We start from the raw sequence: 10110 nt of genomic DNA on the forward strand, positions 1-10110 counted from the left end.
CAAAAGTTGTATATTCTGTAAGAAGTCAGAATAATTGCTGTCCCAAAGGAGAGATAGACGGTGACTGAAAGAGGCACAGGTGGTCTCTTGGGGTACTGGTACCTTGTTTAATGAGTGCAGGTTCCACAAGTATATTGAACTTAACTTCATCAAGCTGTGCTCAGAATACTTTTAATAATATATGTCCTTTTTGGGTGCCTGGGTGGCTCAGTCGTTAAGTGTCCAACTTTGGCTCAGGTCATGATCTCACGGTTTGTGAGTTCGAGCCCCACATCAGGTTGTGTGCTGACAGCTCAGAGCCTGGAGCCTGCTTCGATCCTGTGGCTTCCTATCTGGCCCTCCCCTGCTCACACGGTGTCTCTCTCTCAAAAATAAACAAACATGAAAAAAATAATATATGTCCTTTTGAATGTATACTATACTTCCGTAATCTTATTTTAATCTGAGTGCAGACCCCTAAATCACACCCTTTTTTTCTGTACTGTCTCTACTAAACATTTAAAGAATATATACTTTAAACATAAATATATTTAAATTATATAAAAAATAAATCTAAATATAAACATATAAATATAGGTACTTTATACACATTTTACATAACCTATTTCAGTAGTTGGAAGAATCTCAACATTAACATTTCTATGAATACCTTTCAAAGTAAAAGAAGTTCAGTTTTGAGTCCCCTAGAATATTTATTCAAATTTGCTTGGGAGCCATACTGTCCCATATTGTTCTGAGCACTGCTTTCCTTTTGGGCTCTGGATATGTTCCGCATGTTATAAATTTCTGTGTAAGGTGACATTGCCAAGACAAGGGAGTGCTGACGAGAAGTCATTGCTCTTGCAAAATCTGCAGCCAGGCTCAGTTTTGATCTTCTTACCACCGGATAAATTCCATTTAGGGAAATTCTTTTATTGTTAATTTCAGCTACTGTAACTTTGACTTGCTCCCTAACCTAGAATATGTTGTTATTCCTTCTGCAGGTGGGAGTGGAATGAGAGCTAAGTCACAGGCATTAGATCCAAATCTAAAGATGAGTTTGACAATGCTTCAACTGTGAGGCTATCGTTTCCCTATGGTAACAACGTTCTGCTATTTCAAATCTAACTAGTGCACTTACTTGTCTCCTTTAACACAGGAAGTACAAATCTCACACATATTGCTTCAAATTTAGTTTTGTACAGGTAAACTCACACGGATTTAAAGCAAACATTACCGAGCTTACCCAAAATGAAAATTTCGTGTTGACATTTGTCAAGTCCGTGATCGGTAACTCTTATTATTTGTATAAATTCTCAGATAGTTTAATATATGTAACAGTATCTTTTAAATATATTTCAGAACAAAGGACAAAAAAACCCCAAATATCTAAGGAAGTCTAGAAAACCTCCAACAGTGAAAACTACCTAATAAATCAACTTAACCTCACCTCCTGCTGTCTCTTTCTTCAACTAAACCCACTCATACATTACCTTCTCATCATTTGTCTTTTGGCTTTCTCAGACCACACTCTATTTTCAGGATGTTAAACTCGCAAGTACCTCTCAGCATATATATTTATTTTCAGCCCACATGCCTCCAATTAATAGCATTTATGAAGCATTTTCTATGTGTTCACCCATTAACATCCTTTTTTAATCCTTTCAGTAGTTCAATAGTTTATTTTACTAACCACATGTGATTCTTCAGGAAGCTAAAGCACAGAGCATTTCTGTAACTTACATACAGTTCTAATGGTTTCCAGTGGTCAATCTTTCATCCCACCGCAGGCAATGTGATCCACAGTTAGTACGCTGCTGCCTCCAAATATTGATAGGAACTCAGACACAAAGACAAATCCAGGGCACATAATACTATGAATCCTGCCCTTGCTAGCAGTCTACGTCTACCCGCTAGGCTGTAATGGAAATTCTGGCTTTACTTTATTCTCTAGGACAGCCTTTACTGCTGCTACTCTTATGCAGCACACTTACGTTCTTTTATAATATAAAAATACGTGAGTGTTAGGCTTTCTATCACTACTAGAAGGGGGTTGGAGTTAGGACTCAAAATGAACTTTGATGCAGTTTTAAAGTCTTTATTGTGGCAAACTGGGTACTGGTTTGGACTCTGGCATGAAGCATTGTCTCAGAGATTCACTAGATCATCAGACTTGATATTGACAAACTGTTGACTCCAAAAATAGCATAAAAACCATATCTCCAGTCTTACAGGGTGTTGACGTTAACAAAAGAAATAAAAATTTCTCACATTGCTTTGCAGTTCACATGCAAACATAAGATTCCATTTCAAAAACTTTCCAACATCATTAGAAGTGCCAGACACTGTATATTCTCTAATGCATATTTACAGTTAATACATTAAAAAGAAAAGTACAAGCAGATCGTAAATCTTAATCATAAGTGCACATTAAACTGTCCAAATACACAATTCAGTTCCATGACAAACAACTGAGTTCTAATTCCCATAAGACATGACAATCTACCAAAAATATTTTAAGCACACCAAGAAAGCATATATTATATATATATATATATACATATATACATATACATATATATATATATATATATATATATATATATATATATATATATATATATATCCCCTATATAATATTATACCCACTAAATGATATAAATATTATATATATATAAATTATATATGCACTAAAAACACTGATTTTCAGAGCTCCGTGGCAATCCTTGGAACACCAAAAACTATGAGTTCAAAATTGCTCAGATTTCTTTGTATCCAAATATGTTTCATGCATTTTTATTCAACAGTGTTCAGAACAATAGTACTATTGTTTGCACACAGCAAATCAATATGTGTCAGCCACCAGTTTAAATTATACTGGAACAATTGTGTACTCAAACTTGGACAAAACACACAGCACAAGAGTGACAGTAAACAACAATGAAGCTTGCTCTCCTCAATTATAACATTACTGGTTCTGTAAGGAAAATTAAGTTGGTGGGTGACAAGCAGAAGGGGGATAAAAATGACATCAGGAATTCAGAAGCGTATTTGAGGTGCCAGTCACCACATATAGGCACTCAAGCATAGCAAGGTCATAAACTTCCTCCTTACTTGTGCAATATGAGATATAAAGGTACGAGAATGAATAAAGACTATGGGATTTATTTCAAAAATCTGTACAACCTAAGCACAGACTCGTTTTAGAAGACAGTAAATGAATGCCTCAGCAGAAAGGCCACCGTGTCAAGTTCCTTTTCACGGTCTGCCCAAAAGGATACATAAAATACTTTCATTTTCCTATTAATAGATGAATCAACTATATTAGTTGTGTCTTCACATTTTATAAGTTGTAAAACAAAACTTCAGCAAAGTTTTGCTAAAAACTTGGAAAAAACAAAGATTTTTTTTTTTTTACCATCCTGTTTTTTAAACTAGAAATGGCAAAAATTTTTAAGGGACCAGCTAAACAACATATTGAATTTAGGATGGACATTCAGATCCAAACCGAAATCAGATAGCCCAGATAACCCAAAGCATGAATGCAAGTTCAAGTGCAATAAAGTAACAAGGTATAGCAGGGAAAAACTAAGATTCTCAGTTAAGTTCAAATAACTGCATGGTGTCAATGGTTGTGTTTCAAAGCTGTGCTGAGCAAAGTTATCCTCCCAGCTACATCTAATTTCAAAACCCTCTGGGAAGCTACCTCGATAAGCTGTATGTTGAAATTACATTCTAATATGGTCATTGGATTCATTTTTAATTACTATACAATTATATACAATAGGGAAGTTGTACAAATATGTATCTTTTCCTCAGGGGCTAATTAGCTAAAACAGTTAATTTGGGAATGGTGGGGGAGAAAAACCTCTGTATTTGAAATACCACTGGCCATGGAAGCTAGTAACGAAAATTTATATAAGCTTCCTATGAAACGAGTATAATTTAACCCTCTGCATCTTTTAAATAATTATTCACTTTTATTTACTCATGTGGCAGTATTTGTAACAACACATTATCATTGAGTAGTGAAAAAAAGAATATGAGGCTTACTGGGAAACTGTATATTAGGAAGCTATGCCATTTGAACTCTACAAGCCCAAGAGTCAAAATCACAACTCTCGGGGTGCCTGGGTGGCTCAGTCGGTTAAGCTTCCGACTTTGGCTCAGGTCATGATATCACAGTCAGTGGGTTCGAGCCCCACGTCGGGCTCTGTGCTGACAGCTTGGAGCCTGGAGCCTGCTTCAGATTCTGTGTCTCCCTCTCTCTCTGACCCTCCCCCATTCATGCTCTGTCTCTCTCTGTCTCAAAAATAAATAAACATTAAAAGAAAATTTAGAAAAAAATCACAACTCTCATTATTCCCCTAAAAAGGTGCCAAGCAGAGAGAAACCGTAATATAGAAGATTTAGTAGGTCATGTTTCAGCCTGGGATGGATGGTTCTATTGCAGAATACTTAAACTTGAAAGAATAGTGGTACAAAATCACTCCTTGGCCCTTCCGATATCGCAGTAAAATCTGGCTGCAGCACCACTGACTAAACACCATTAAGTCTTGCTGCCACCAATAACGGAGGTCACTTGGATAATCAAGAATTCCATGCTGGGCCACAGGACATAAACACTATCATAAAAGTGAAAAGTACTCTGTGTGGCTCTCCTGTTTGATCCCTGTGGTCTTTGATTGTCAAACAAAAGACCAATACCTGCTAACATAACTGTGCATGGACATAAGATAATAATGGAAAGTCCTGGAGCAAAACTGTTAATGAACTGCCATGATATTTATAACAGTGATGCATGGTAATGTGGATATTTCCTGTTATCCAACAACAACGACAAAAACAAGTGAGGAAAATCTATTTTGCCCAAAGACAACCTCCACCAGTTATTTGGTGCCAAAAAAAAAAAAAAAAAAAAAATGTACCACCACTCTAGATCTGTAATACTTCAGAGAATTCCAACGGCTATTATGTATGGAGGCTTAGTCACCACGCTTACCCCTACTCATTTATCCTATGTGATTTCCATTTTAAAATAAATTATCCTGGAAAGATTCCCAGATCAGTATGTGAGATTGGTACAAGGCCAAGTCATTTCCGAGTGGATTCCATCCATGTCCATAACCAGCACCTTTTTTCTTTCTTTCTTCTTTCTTTCTTTCTTTCTTTCTTTCTTTCTTTCTTTCTTTCTTTCTTTCTTTCTCTCTCTCTCTCTCTCTCTCTCTCTCTCTCTCTCTCTTTCTTTCTTTCTTTTCTTTCTTTCTTTTTTGAAATTCACTCATTGGTTTTTAATAGAAACCGTGTGGTTTCTCAATGCACTTTCATTTTTACCCACTTATAAAGAATTTCCCAAGTTAATTTTACTAAACAAAACTTCCCGAGTGTCTACCATTTCCTTTAGGAGCTCAGTGAACACAAACATTACATTTCAATATAAAATCTTTAGAAACGTCTTAAGAATGTGTACACAGTTGAACTTTGAATCTTTTGGTTTGTAATCACCGAGCCCATGACATTCAAAGCCATACAAATCCTTACATTATTAACAGTGATACACTTGAATTTCTTAGACAATATCCTTGGTCAAAGCGTTGGAATCCAGTTAAAACTCAGAAAGGTGTGGGATTGAGAATACCCACTATTGCAATTGGTATTGAGAATACCAACTATTGCCAACAACTTTCCACACATATTCGATCTTTCGTCCAGAAAGAGTGGCAGTCAAAAAAGGAAAGAAAGAAAGAAAGAAAAAACAAATGGGGCGGAGGAGCCAGGAGGTGGGTGAACAGCAAGGAAATTCTAGCTTTATTACACAAGCATGGAACCAAATTCCTTTGGAGGGGGTGGGGGTGGAAGTCTGACGACTTCAGACCAATGAGGGAACAAGAGAGAACATGGATCTGCCCCTACAGTCCTGGAGACATCTCAATCTTGGGTTAGGAAGAAAGGGGACCTCCCTTGTGGTCCAGGGGTATCCTCCCTCCGCAGACCCGGTGCTGGGAGGCAGCAGAGGGCACAGCTGCCTGGGAGTCCCAGAAGGCGGCGCCGCATCCCGGGGGCGCGGGCCTGGACCGCCTGGTGCTTCTTCGCCCATAAAGTGCACTAGGGGACGCGGTCCCGGCTGTCCCTGGTTCATCCCTCCAGGCACAGCCCGTCCCGGGGCTGAGAGGTCGCGCGGCGGTGACCTGCATCTCACGCCCAGGCACTGGGAAGCGGCGGAGTCTCACCACGGGTTCCAGGTTCACTCCCAGGACTTGGCGCGTCTGGCGCCGCGCTTCTGCCAGGCTGCTCTCGACTCACAGGTCGCCAACTACGCGGATGGTGGGGAAGGTGGTCAACGTCGGGGTGGCCGCCCTCCCACTCTACTCCAGGGTGCGGCCCCCGGAGGAGGGCCCGGGGGCCATGGGCTTGCGGGGGCTGCTGTCCTCGCGGGACGGCGGCGGCAGGGGCGGCACATTCCTCTGGCCGACTGCCACCGTCCGGGCTCCGTGGCGCCTCCGCCTGGCAGCTGGGCGGCCCGTCTGGAGGCAGGCCTCCGGGGGCTGCTGCCTCCGCGTGTACACCATCTTCTCCTCAGGCGCCTCCAGGGCGGCCCCTCCTGCAGCGCTAGAGGCTCCGTCCCCTGCTGCCAGGGCCAGGGCCTCCTGGGGCCAGCGCCCCCAGCTTCTTCTTGCTGCTCAGGATGTGAGGCCACTAGGGGCCGCCCGCGCTTGCCAGGTCTCGCGGCCGCCGCAGGGCCCTGATGAATTTCCTACCATGAAGCCAAATCAGGCGGCAGGCTGTGAGAGTTACACCGCAGTTGCTAGGAGACCAGGCGCTTTGTGAGGTCACAATGTCTGCATATCTTATCACGGTGGGCTCCACCTTCAAGTGTAGGGCAGCAAGTGACAGGGTACAAAGCGAGGCCTTGGCTGAAAGGAGGGGACAAGGGGGGGTGATGTGAATCACCGTCCCCTGCTGAGGAGTGTGTGAACTTAGTCTGTGCCTGAGGATGTCACAAGCTGGCAGGGGAGTTTGTAGATGCTGTGTGGTGTTTGCTAAGAGCCCACAGCCGAGGAGGCTCAGTCTACCCGCCAGAAGAGCAGAACGGGACAGAAAAGAACTTTATTGATTGCGTATTTTTCACGACTGAGAGCCCTGGACCCAGCTGTGCCTGAAGACAGGCCATCCCTCAACTTCCGAGCTATGACAACCAATAGACTGCTCTTTTCTGTGTGCCAGGCCAGGAGACATGGGTAATGCCCACAGAAACTAAGACAGGCTTGGTCCCCCCTCACCACCACATGCACTGAACTATTAGCAACTTGGGGCCCAGTGTGGTGTTCCGGGCCAGGGTAGGGATGGAGACACTGTAGGCACACAGTCAGCCATGACACCCGGACAGATGGATGAATGGGTGGGGGGAGTGGTCCAGGGCCCCCTCTATGGGACATGTAGCCCCTGCCTCCTTGGAGCACCTAAGCTGGAAGCAAAGTGGAAGGAGGCTTATGGACCATCTGGGGCCCCTGGGCCTGGGTGCTGGGAATACCAGAGCTGAACAAAACACACACACTTCTAACTTTCCAGGCCTCCTCCAATCGCTGTGCCCTGAAAGGATCTGGAGCCAGGGCTGAGAGGGTGTGGCAGACCTACCTCCCTGAAGGTGACCTCTGATGAGTCACGCCCTGGTACAAATCCCCTCCCCTCCAGAGCAGGCAGACCAAGGACTTGCTTCTGACCAGTAGAATAGGGCAAAGGGGATGAGAAGTCACTGTCATGAGCACATGATATCATGACAACGGTGAAGGGATGTTGGGTGCAGTTAAGGTCCCTATTGTTCTGGCTATAATTAAATAGAGTTCGACCTGGGTGGGCCTGATCTAACCCAGGGATGGAAAGTCCTTTATAAGAGCATCTCATCCTTCTCTGACATCGGAGACTGCCAGTAGAACAAGATGCTTGTGCTGGCTCTGAAGAAGCAAACAGCCAGGCTGTGAATGGCCCACAGGGAGGGCCATCTGTCAGGAGCCGGGGCCACAAGCAAGTGAACACATTTTGGAGCTGGGCTCCATAGGAGCTGGGAGGCCCAGCTGCTCCTTGGCTGCAGCCGTGGGAAACCCCGACCACAGGAAGGGCCTGCCTGGACCCCGACGCTGAGACATGTGGCAACTACGAGTGGTGTTCCAAAGTGCGATGTTTACAGAAATTTGTGCAGGAGCAACGATAGGAAACTCACAGGGTTTGGGGAGATTTGATGGGGCTGGGAATCCTCTACCCAAAATGAAAAGTCTTCACTATGAGATTCAAACCCCGGCTGTGGGCCCGGACAGTGTCAGCAAAGGGTTGGCCCCATGCTGACCGCCGAGGAGGGACCGCAGAGTGTGGAAGGACTGTCTACACAGGTGCATCTCACCCCTGCCCTCAGCCGGAAGATCTTCTGCACTCATGCCGCCCGGCCCGTGCCTCATGCTCGGATTTACAAAACAGTCCTCGTTCCTGCCCTTTGTGCCCAACCCTCACTGTGCCTCCGTTTCCCCACTGGGCTCCCGTGGAGACCTCAGCTCGGTCCTGACACAAGTCCGCTTCTGGCCTGAGAGTATGTCATTCAATAGTAGAGCGGGTAAAGCGTTCCAATTCCCTCACTCAATGATATTAAATTACACATTCCCACAAAAAACTCTCCCATTGCCGCATTATTTAAGCAGAAAGAGCTAAATACAGAAGGCCTCTATGTTCCATTCCTGATTCCTGTGTCACTATAAATATACTGGCTTTTTCCACCCCCTTAATCATGGATTAACTTTTATGGAGATGGTTGGTTTCCTTTCTATGGAGACACGGTTTTGACTGGAGCCCTAAACCAGTAGTAAAGATCGTGACTAATCTCACTCCCATCGTGCTCACCAGAACATATGCCTGGGCCTTTCTATAGCAACTGCTGCCTAGGGCCCAGAGGGCCCGGAGGCCATGGCATATCTTGCCCCGGAAGCTGTTTGTCTTCTTGACCCGGCTTGTTACGTGCTCCAAACAAGGCTTCCGAATCCAGGCGGTACCCTCCGTGGGAAATGCATTCATCATGTTACACAGGGATATGCAGACGCCTGCACACCGAGTTTTAGCAGACCGAACCCCGCTTGCCCATCTGTACACTTCGGTTTTGGTTTCCCGAGTGAGTTTCCAGAGGGGCCTGAGGGAACATACACTTGCTCTGCTTCAGACACTTCCCAGCTAATTGTGATAAGCCACCAAGAGGAGACCTCACGACTCAAGTAAACAAATCAATCCGTGTTTCTGCAGAACCCAGGCTTGTTTAGGTACAGCAAATAATGCCATATCACTTTAATGTTTTTTAATGTTTTTATTTATTTTTAATACAGAGAGAGACAGAGCGTGAGTAGGGATGGGTCAGAGAGAGAGGGAGACACAGATTCCGAAGCAGACGCCAGGCGCCGAGCTGTGTCACAGAGCCCACGCGGGGCTGAAACTCACGAACCGTGAGATCATGACCCGAGCTGAAGTCGGATGCTCAACCGACTGAGCCACCCGGGTGCCCCCATATCACGTTAATAGAGAGGAAATACGGAACAGCGTTAGAGCGCAGCCTCCGGGTGGGGGACGCCCCGGGATTCTCAACCCTGTACTGCTGTTCCCCAGCTCTGTGACCTTGGGCTAGTGACGCAACCTCTCTATGCCTCGCTGTTTCCGTCTTCAGAGTGTGAAAATGCTAGTTCTTGGCGCATAGGGCGCTGACCAGGCTTAAATGAGTTACCGAGTGGAAAGCCCTGAAAATGGTGCTTAGCCCATAGTAACTTGCATGCCTTTGTGGCTCTTCTTTGGGTGTTGTTACGATTGCCTTCATTTTTCCAGGGTGGATTTCACTGAAATGAACACCACAGGCAATTTACTGATTTCCTTACCGCCTCTCCCATGCATTCATTCATGCCCCCAGCATTAATCCGTGTCCCCCGCATGGCGCCTGGGGCGGCTGTGATCTAGGTGACAAATTTTCGGTAGCACTTTTCTCCTCTGCAGCGAACAGCTTAGATTCACTCCTCCGGGTTGAGCTGAGTCCTTCCTGCCCACACCGAGCCTTCTCCCGCGAGTTCCTGCAAGAGACAGGACACTCCAAATTGTCTTTCTCGGCCTCCA

At 44.8% G+C, this 10110-nt stretch overlaps 1 pseudogene; it reads right to left on the reverse strand.

Moving 5' to 3' along the window:
• Positions 1-5759: 5759 nt before the first annotated feature.
• Positions 5760-8429, reverse strand: LOC145714998 (uncharacterized; annotated as a pseudogene).
• Between the last annotated feature and the right edge of the window lie 1681 nt (positions 8430-10110).

This window comes from Panthera onca, chromosome Y (assembly GCF_046562875.1).
Source record: "Panthera onca isolate mPanOnc1 chromosome Y, mPanOnc1 haplotype 2, whole genome shotgun sequence".
In the NCBI taxonomy this organism is placed as follows: Eukaryota; Metazoa; Chordata; class Mammalia; order Carnivora; family Felidae; genus Panthera; species Panthera onca.